This window comes from Hibiscus syriacus, unplaced genomic scaffold (assembly GCF_006381635.1).
Source record: "Hibiscus syriacus cultivar Baekdansim isolate YM2019G1 unplaced genomic scaffold, ASM638163v2 tig00110123_pilon, whole genome shotgun sequence".
Taxonomy (NCBI): Eukaryota; Viridiplantae; Streptophyta; class Magnoliopsida; order Malvales; family Malvaceae; genus Hibiscus; species Hibiscus syriacus.
Window position 1 is genome coordinate 1474319 of NW_024062599.1, and position 9420 is coordinate 1483738.

At 34.0% G+C, this 9420-nt stretch overlaps 1 pseudogene; it reads left to right on the forward strand.

The window, feature by feature from the left end:
* The first annotated feature begins 701 nt into the window (after nucleotides 1-701).
* Nucleotides 702-1915, forward strand: LOC120215550 (annotated as a pseudogene).
* Nucleotides 1916-9420: the final 7505 nt, after the last annotated feature.

The window sequence follows — 9420 nt, forward strand, 5'->3', positions numbered from 1 at the left end:
TTTTGAATATGAATATTAGAAAGACTTAATTGTCAACTAAAAATATATGACAAGTTATATATATTATAATTATATTTAGAACACTATATAATCTTTAAATTTTAATGAATTTTTAATTTCAAATAATATTAAACCAGTTATTTTATTTTACACATATCTTACATATAAATAATTTTATTTATTTAAAATATAAAGTGCAAAATATTGTTTTTTGAAATAGACTAAATGATTACAACTTATGAAAACATTGTTATTTGAATTCAGATTTTTTAAGAAGAATAATATTTTATTATTTATTTATTTGAAAAATATAAGATAAATACAAAATAGTATTTATTTAAAGATTCTCAACAATTTTACAATTAATACTCATACTCTTAAATAATAAGATCTCTTAATTTGTGCTAGACATATTTATTTCAAATATGCGTAATGGAATGAAAAACTAATTTTTATATATATATAATTGTGTAAAGAAAAATATATATTACATAAAACTAAAAAAATTATTTATACCGAAAACATAAAGAAAACGAAAAGCGGGCAGATTTTGGGGGTAAATGGTGGAATTAAAAAGTGAAAAAGGTAGAAATGGAAATTGGAATCTGAATAAACTTGCTACAAATGCCTTAGAATTTTAACTCTCTTCACGTATTCTTCCCTTTAAATCACTCAGTTCCATAACCCATTCTCAGAGAAATAATAATAATAAACTAGAAGATATGAGTCATTTGCTTTCACCTCTACTGTTGCTACTGCTATTGCTCTCGTCAGGTATAAGACCCGGATTCAGTTTGGTTCATGCAATCTTCTGTTTCCAATTAATTCCTTTTTTATTTGCTTTTTTAGGGCCCAAAATGTATGAATGTGCAAGAGTCTTCACCATAATCAACTACTGCAAGGAAACAGTCTGGCCCGGAATCACCTCCGGCGAAAACTTTCGAATTAAAATCCGGCCAATCCATTGTTTTCCAAGCCCCGGTTGGGTGGACTGGTCGTATATGGGGTCGAATCGGTTGCAAGTTCGACAAGAACGGCAACGGTTCCTGCCAAACCGCCGACTGCAACAACTCCCTTAAATGCAAAGCCTCGAGCTAAACACCTGCATCGCTCGTGGAGTTCACGCTTTCCGCCGTCGATTACTATGACGTCAGCCTCTTCGACGGGTTCAATCTCCCGATATCGATCAAACCGATACACGGCCAAGGGAACTGCAGAACGTACGGTTGCGAATCGGACCCGCGGGAAAGCTGTCCTGGCGAGCTGGCCGTGAAGGGCGGCGGGAATGGGAAAACTATCGGTTGCCGGACTGCCTGCGACGTGTTCAACACGGATCAATATTGCTGCCGAGTGACGTATGGAAACCCTGTGACATGTCAACCTACGTTCTACTCGAAGAAGTTTAAGGAAGCTTGTCCCACTGCTTATAGTTACGCGTATGACGATCCCACTAGTATCTTCACTTGTGCCGGAACTGATTATGTTGTCTCCTTCTGCTCAGCCAGGTTTTTTCTTTAATCGCATAATACAAAAAAGAATCTGCTATCATTTTATTTAAGATAGATGAATAAAAATAGATAGATTGAGATTAATTCATTATTTTTTTCTTAATTAATTTGTTCTTAATTAATTTGTTCTATTTTTTACTGTTAATCTCAATTATTTATTTCAACTTATTTAACAATCATATATATATATATATATAACTAAAAAAAATTACATTGTACAAATTGATCTTATATAATTATGGATTAAATCTAAGTTTTGATTTTAGTTTTCAGGAATCAAACGGTATGTTTATACCATTACCTCAAAGCTTATTTGCAGCAACAAAGCAAATGGCTTACATCAATTAATGGGAAGTTGGTGGTTTGCAATGCCTGCACTATTATTTATTGCTAATCTATGGATTTAGAATGTATTTGATTTGGGATATTCATTATGAATGATCTCTACACGGTTTGATACTCTTTTTTATTAAATTTTTTTATCAGATTACTGAAATTTTAAAGCCCCATTTATGTTGTGTAAAAAATGTCATTATAATCATCGTTAATCGCCTAAAGCCGTTTAGATCGATTAGTCTCTACACGGTTTTATATCAATCGCATTACTGAGTTCAATAGCACTATCTTAGTCCTCTTATCTAAGGTGGATGGTCTGGAACGCATTACTGAGTTCAGACCAATTAGTTTCTGCATGATTCTATATAAAATTGTGACGAAACTCATCGTTAATCGCCTCAAGTCGTTTCTCACACAGTGGATTTCCAAGGGGCAAACAAGTTTTGTCCCTAGACAATATAATCATTGCTCATGAGGTAATTCACTCCATGAAGAAAAATAGTGGAAAGGAGGATTGAATGGCCATTAAAATTGATCTGAGAAGGTTTATGACAGACTCAAATGGTCATTTATTGATGACACTTTATTTGACGTGGGTTACCCAATTGAACTCAGGAGTCTCATGATGAATTGTGTCTCTTCTGCAGACACAAGTTCTTTGGAATGGAGTTCCTTCAGACTCTTTCAAACCTTCTCGTGGGATTAGGCAAGGCGATCCACTTTCGCCCTACCTCTTTGTTTTATGCATGGAATGCCTTCCGCAAGCTATTAATGAAGCAGTGGAGGAGGGGTCTTGGAAACCTATTCGTCTTTCAAGGAATGGTCTGACTGCTTCTCATCTATTTTTGGTTGATGATCTGATACTTTTCGCTAAAGCTTTCTAAAGAATCTTATCTTTTTTTTTGTGACAGCTCTGATCATAAGGTTAGTCATGCAAAAACGAATATTTATTTTTCTTGGAACGTGGCATAGAGCCTTTGCCATGACCTTAGCAGTGGGTTCCAGTTTTCTTGTGTTGATAATTTGGGAAAGTACTTGGGTGTGCCATTGTTATATAATCGTGTGTCTACAGCAACGTACCAATACATTGTCTAGAAGATTCGGGATAGACTAACTGGTTGGAAGGATAAAATTTGTCTTTAACTGGTTGTTTTGTTCTTGTGAAATCTGTGTTAGCTGTTTTACCATCGTATGCCATACAAACGTGTGTGAGGGTGATTTGGGTGTGAAACGACTTCAATCTCAAAACAATGGTTTTTTTAATAAAGATTGTCTTTAGGTAAGTATCGGAAGGGGCAATTGTGGGCAAGGATTTTATGTGCCAAATATAAAATGAATGAGACCATCCCTCTTGTTACCATTCAAAACGGTTGTTCTTGCTTATCGTGGTATTAGTATGGTTTGGAAGGAAATTCGAAATAACATCGTTTGGATTGTGGGAGATAGCGGTACCGTTGACTTTTGGGAGGATGCTTGGCTGGGTGATTTTGGACCTCTTAAGGACCATATTTTAATTGTTGGGAATACTTTGATCGAAGGGGTAAAGATTGACACTATGGTGGATTCAAGTGGAGTTTGGGACTGGTGTAAATTTTAGGATTTACTCCCTTATTTTGTTTTGTTAAGCATATCAGCGGCTAAACCACCCCATCCAACTGGTGGTCCAGATATCCCGGGGTGAAAACGGGACAAACATAGACAATTTTCCATGATGAGTGCCCACACTCGATGCTCTTCTCATGTTGAACATGTTGATAGTTCTATTTGGAGCTTGCTGGACAAATACAAAGGATTACCTCTTATTAAGTCATTGTTATGGCTCATTTGCAAGAATTAATTTCTATCGAATGAGGAAAGTGTGCGACGACATATGGTGAATCAATCGGCTTGTTCTATTTGTGAAGTTAATGTTAAATCTTTTTCTCATATTTTTAAGGATTGTGTGGTTGCCCGTGCAGCTTGAGGACTTTGATTAAGCAAGAAGCGTCTGATAAGTTCAATTGTCTTGAGTTGATAACTTGGATCAAGAAGAATGTTCGCTCTCCTAATTATTTTCCAGTAGTGTCCGTTAATTGGGGATTGCTTTTTGGCTCCATTCTGTGGTGTTTATAGAGGAGGAGGAATAAACTAATTTTCGAACAAGAATTCATACCTATGGACAATGTAATACACGAAAGTTGGCGCATCATCTGGTCGATTGAAATGATGTACGAGTAAAAGGCCCTTAGCTCGAGGGGTTCTAGTACTCGTATAAATAGGAACGTGACATAGAAGCTGCCTTTGAATGATTATTATAAGATGAAATAGATGGCACTAGAAGATCGGATTCCAGAATATCTACTTGTGGGGAGATTATTAGAGACTCAACCGGTTCTTGGATTATGGATTTCACCAAAGTGACTGGGTGTTGTTAGATCCTTGATGCGGAGATCTAGGGACTCTATGAAGGGTTGCGTCTTGCCTGGGATAAGTGTTTGAGAAGGATTATAGTTGCATCAGACAATAAAGTTATTGATGTGATTCCTAGCAGCGAAGAACCGAAAGAATATCCAAGTGAGCCCATTACACGTGCAAGGGACAAGAAGTTCCAAGCAGCCATGGTAAACTTGTTTTTGCCAAGCTTGGAACGTGCAGGAGAAAGACCAACAACAAGGAATGAACACTTCATTTTACTTATGCATGAATTTGCATGAGAAATTAAAGTTTGCATAAACATTCATAACATTCAATAACCTTGTTGTTCATTAAAGCATGCATTGCATTTAAGCTTATATTTCATTTAGGGAAGTAGTTCATTAATGCATTTAGTTCATAAACTACTTCATTTAAGTCAGGAAGTTCATTGATTAAACTAGCTCATTCAGTAAACTAGTTCATTGATCAAACTAGCTCATAATTGTTTCATGCATGTTTTATTTAAAGTTTGAATAAGACCTTCATTTGTGTCTAGGTGCATGGACGTGTGGATGAAGCTTGAACCAAGGAGGAGTCTTTTCAACTTTAACCAAGAGATAAACAATTGAAGGCCTTCTTTATTTACATATTCAAGGCATTCAAAGCTGATTTTATCATCCAAATCAAGGGTTGTTTGAATTCTTTAAGGGAGCATGCAATAAAGGCTGATTTAATTCACTTATTAAGAAAAATTAGTGATGAAGATCAACATGGAATAGGAAGAGACACATCATTATGGACAGCAAGGGTGTTTACATTCATTCAATGTCTACTTTCATTCAATGTCTACATTCATCCTCTTTTCTTTTCATAAGAAAGCAAGACAAGGCAGCCCAAGAGTCATTCACCCCTTAGACGAAATTAAGGCTAAATTCAACTTCAAATTGTCTAGATTCATCCCCAAATAATCTAGAATATTCGGCCGTCCTTGAAGATGATAAAAGACAAAGCATTCAAGTGCACTTTATTTCTAATTTGATAAGAATGCTTCATCTTGTATGACCTTTCATATGCTTCCTAGAAACACTATAAATAAGCACTTTAGGATCATTTGTAAATACACAATTTGCATATATCAATCCTCTTTGAGAGTTTGCTTTCATTCTAGTTCTTTAGAAGAACTTTATCGGCTTCAAGTTGGAGTACGGTCTTCAACCATCCATTTGTTTATAGCGTTGGTTCCTAGCTCTTCTATAGCTGGTAGGCCACGTTCCACCCTCTATTACTTCATTTCCATCTTTGTATATTGTTGGTTCCTGCGGGTCACAATTTGTACTCCTTATTTCATCATTCATCTCCCACACCATAACCTCCAATACCATCACCATACTTTCATTCTTCCACACTATAATATCCATCACCATACATACTTAACTAAATCACAACTACCACAACATTCTTTCATTACCTTTTTATTAATATCTTCCTTATTATCTTACAAGTTCATTTTTAGGTTTCTAAAGCAAGTATGTGTCGACACCATTTTTTGGCCGGGTGGGCAAAACCAGTACGACTTAGGGGGTTTTCTTTGAAAAGATTTAAAATGTGAGGAGTTGCCACCAATCATTTTAAAGTGTGATCGGGACACCATAAAAATCGGGTAATTTTAATAAAGAATTTTTTATTTTATAAAAATACCAAGTTTAGGGTTTACAAAAACCAAAATATAGGTTCGGGAGTCAGTTACGCGTGGGGAAGGGTTAACACCCCTACAATGCCCAAAAATTGGTACCTAGTTGATTACTCTATATTTAGATTTGGAAATTTTGAGTTCGAACTTTATTTAATTTAAAAATCATTAAGGATGAAAAGTTAAAAAGGGTATTCGTTTATTAAAGCCAATAGCATTTGCCCCCTAGCATGAATGTTGGAGATCAACTATCGTGTCCAATAACCGGACATTGCCTCAATATTTTTGAAAAAATGTCCTCAATATTTTTGAAAATCATGATGTGGTTTTGAAAAAGATGTCGACCTATTTCGAAAATCACCAGTAGTCACCCCCTGAGCATACTTGCAGGAGATATACTATTAACTCTATAATAAGTGAACATTGCCTTGTGTTTGAAAATATATGCAATCAATCAGTTAATCTATTATAATCCTAATTTTACTACGTGAGTTTGTTAAAGGATTTATAGCCTAAAAGTTGTCAAATTATGAATAATTAAAGTGCCTAGAGGCATAAACCTAAAAATGTAGGCTCTAATACTAATCCTACTTGATTTTAACCAGTTATTGAATTGAATAATCGATATGATCCCTTGAGCATTTAGGCGAGGGCCAATTCAAATTACTCCTTAAATTAAAGGGACTAGATTGAAATATAACTAAAAGTAGAGGCTCTAATTAATAACCTATTTAATTTTAATTAATTATGCAATTCGAATAATTAAAGTGGACCTCGAGCAAAAATGAGGACTAAATTAAGAATTCTCCTAATTTAAGGACTAAAGGTGAAATTAGGCCTAAGATGGAGGCTTTAATATTAATCCTAATTAATTTTAAATAATTATTGATTCGAATAATTAAATTAGAACCTTGAGTAAAAGCTAGGACCAAATTAAGAATTCACCTAATTTAAGGACTAGATGTGAAATTAGGCCTAAGATGGAAGCTTTAATATTAATCCTAATTAATTTTAATCGATTATGACATATCAAATAATTAATTCAGAACCCCAAGAAAAGCGAGGACCAAATTAAGAATTCACCTAAATTTAAGGAATAAATATGAATCGAATAATTAAAAGGTTATGGACTAACTTTAAAAAAGTGATCTATCAAGGACTAAATTAAAAGGATACAAATATTAAAGGCAATTAAAATATATAAAAGGACTAAATTAAAACATTTTAAAAATACAAAATTAAAATTAAAACATTAAGTAAGGACTAAAATGAAAGAAATCAGAATATAAAGATTTAATTGAAATAATGCAAAAAATTAAAGATGGAATTTAAATGACTAAAGCGTAAACATCAATAATCTAAAGCATAAATTAAAATAACAAAAAATTTAAAGTGAGAAATTGTAAATAACAAAAATTAAGCAATCGAATAAAATTAAAAGGTTAAAAATTAATTTTTAATTTTACTCGGACCATGAATAACGTTAATCATACCCCAGGGTAGGTCATCGCAAGATCGTAAAAGAATTCGATAACTTTTTAGAAATTAGCGGTTAATTTAGAATTTTACCTGACCATAAATAATGTGGATCATACCCCAGGGCAGGTCACCACAAAGTCGTATTAACGTTTAATATTTGTATTTTAATATCATAAACACAAAATAAAATAAAAATAAAAACAAGAACTAGTTTAAAACAAACAAAAAAGCACAATGGTGACTAATTTGAAAACAAACAAAAAATATGCGAAGATTAAAATAAATAAAATGTAAATAAGTGACTAAAACATAAACAAACAGAAGCATTATACAAAAATTAAAATAAACAGAATGTAGATAAGTGACCAAAATTAAAGAAAATGAAATTAATATGCCAAATCCAAAATAAATAAAAAAGGAGAAATTAGTGACCAAACTGTAAATTCACGGCTAAATTAGAGGGACACTAACACAAATATACCAACAAAACATAACATACATGGAAAAAGGTTAAATAACAAATTTGGTCCTCGTATGTGACCAAAGTACAAAAACACAACTAACTTTGGGGGATTTAAACGCGAATAAACCTTAACTTTCCTTATAAAACATTTATTTTTCATTTTAAGTTGTTTAAAAAAACCTAAAAATTTCTCTCAATCCTCTCTTTTCCTATCACCGGCCGAAAACCATACCACACCAAGATGACGCCGCTCTAACACCAAATCAGATAACCGAAAACCCAAAAAACGCTCCTAAACCGCCCAAAAAAAATGGGCCCTTCGGCTTCGTCTACCTCCGGCGACCTTCGATGGATGACCACGCTCAAACCACCCCAAAACCTCTTGATCTACCCTTTAATGCCTAGATCTAGGTCAAAAACCAACATCACCATCGACGTTCCCCAGCGAACCGAGCTCAAACTCTCCCCCCATAGGTGATCTCTTCAAACCTCTTTTTTTTTCTTGTTTTTATTTATTTATTGTTATTATTCGAAACTTGCTAAAAAACCAAAAAAGTTTTTACATCTGAATATTTTTTTTGTATTGGTTCAAAAATCATTAGGGAAAAGTACCTTACAAGTTGATTTTGTTGGGTTCTTATACCCGATTTCTTACAGAGATAAATAAAATAAAATAAAAAACCTAATCCTACTTGCTCCTCTTCCAATATTGTGCATGATGATTTGTTTCTTTCAATGGCCCAGATTTTTTGGGGTTTTGTTGAGATTTCAGATTTTTTTTGTTCGGCTAGGCTTGACAGCGGTGACGATTGGCGCGACTGGATGTGGGACGAGCTTGGTCGGCGACTGGAATCTCAACTCTGGCGACGGTGGCGGTAACTGAAGAGATATTTTTAGGGTTAGGGTGTTAGATTAGTCTAGGGTTTTAATTTGGGCCCGATTTTGGGTTTGGTTTGGGCCCGGGTTTGTATTGTTTGGTAATAGGCTTGTAATAAATATTTAGTAGTAATATTTATTTGAAATAATAATAATAATAATAATAATAATATAATATTAATATTAATATTAATATTAATATTAATATATATAAGAGTTGAAAAATAGTGATTACATCTGCCCCTCTTTTCTCATTATAGTGGAACTGGAATAGAGAAAAGACATAAAACACCATTTTTCAACGTGATCACTGTTTGTTGACCTACGAGTTCTTCTCGTTACGAACTCTTTGCTGGGGATGTCGATCCATCTCCTTCTACAATGGATAAGACCTGATTGAACAAGTTCTTCTCATTATGAACTTATTCTCTCGAAAACATTGATCTAACTCCTTCTGTGATGGAATCAATCGTAGTGATGATTCTGATCCAACTCCTTATGTGATGGACGAGCCAATGTGACGATGATCCAACTCCTTATGTGATGGACGAGCGAAATGATAATGTTGATCAAACTCCTTATGTGATGAACGAGCAAAATGATGATGTTGATCCAACTCCTTATGTGATGGATAAGCAAAATGATGATGTTGATCCAACTCCTTATGCTATGGA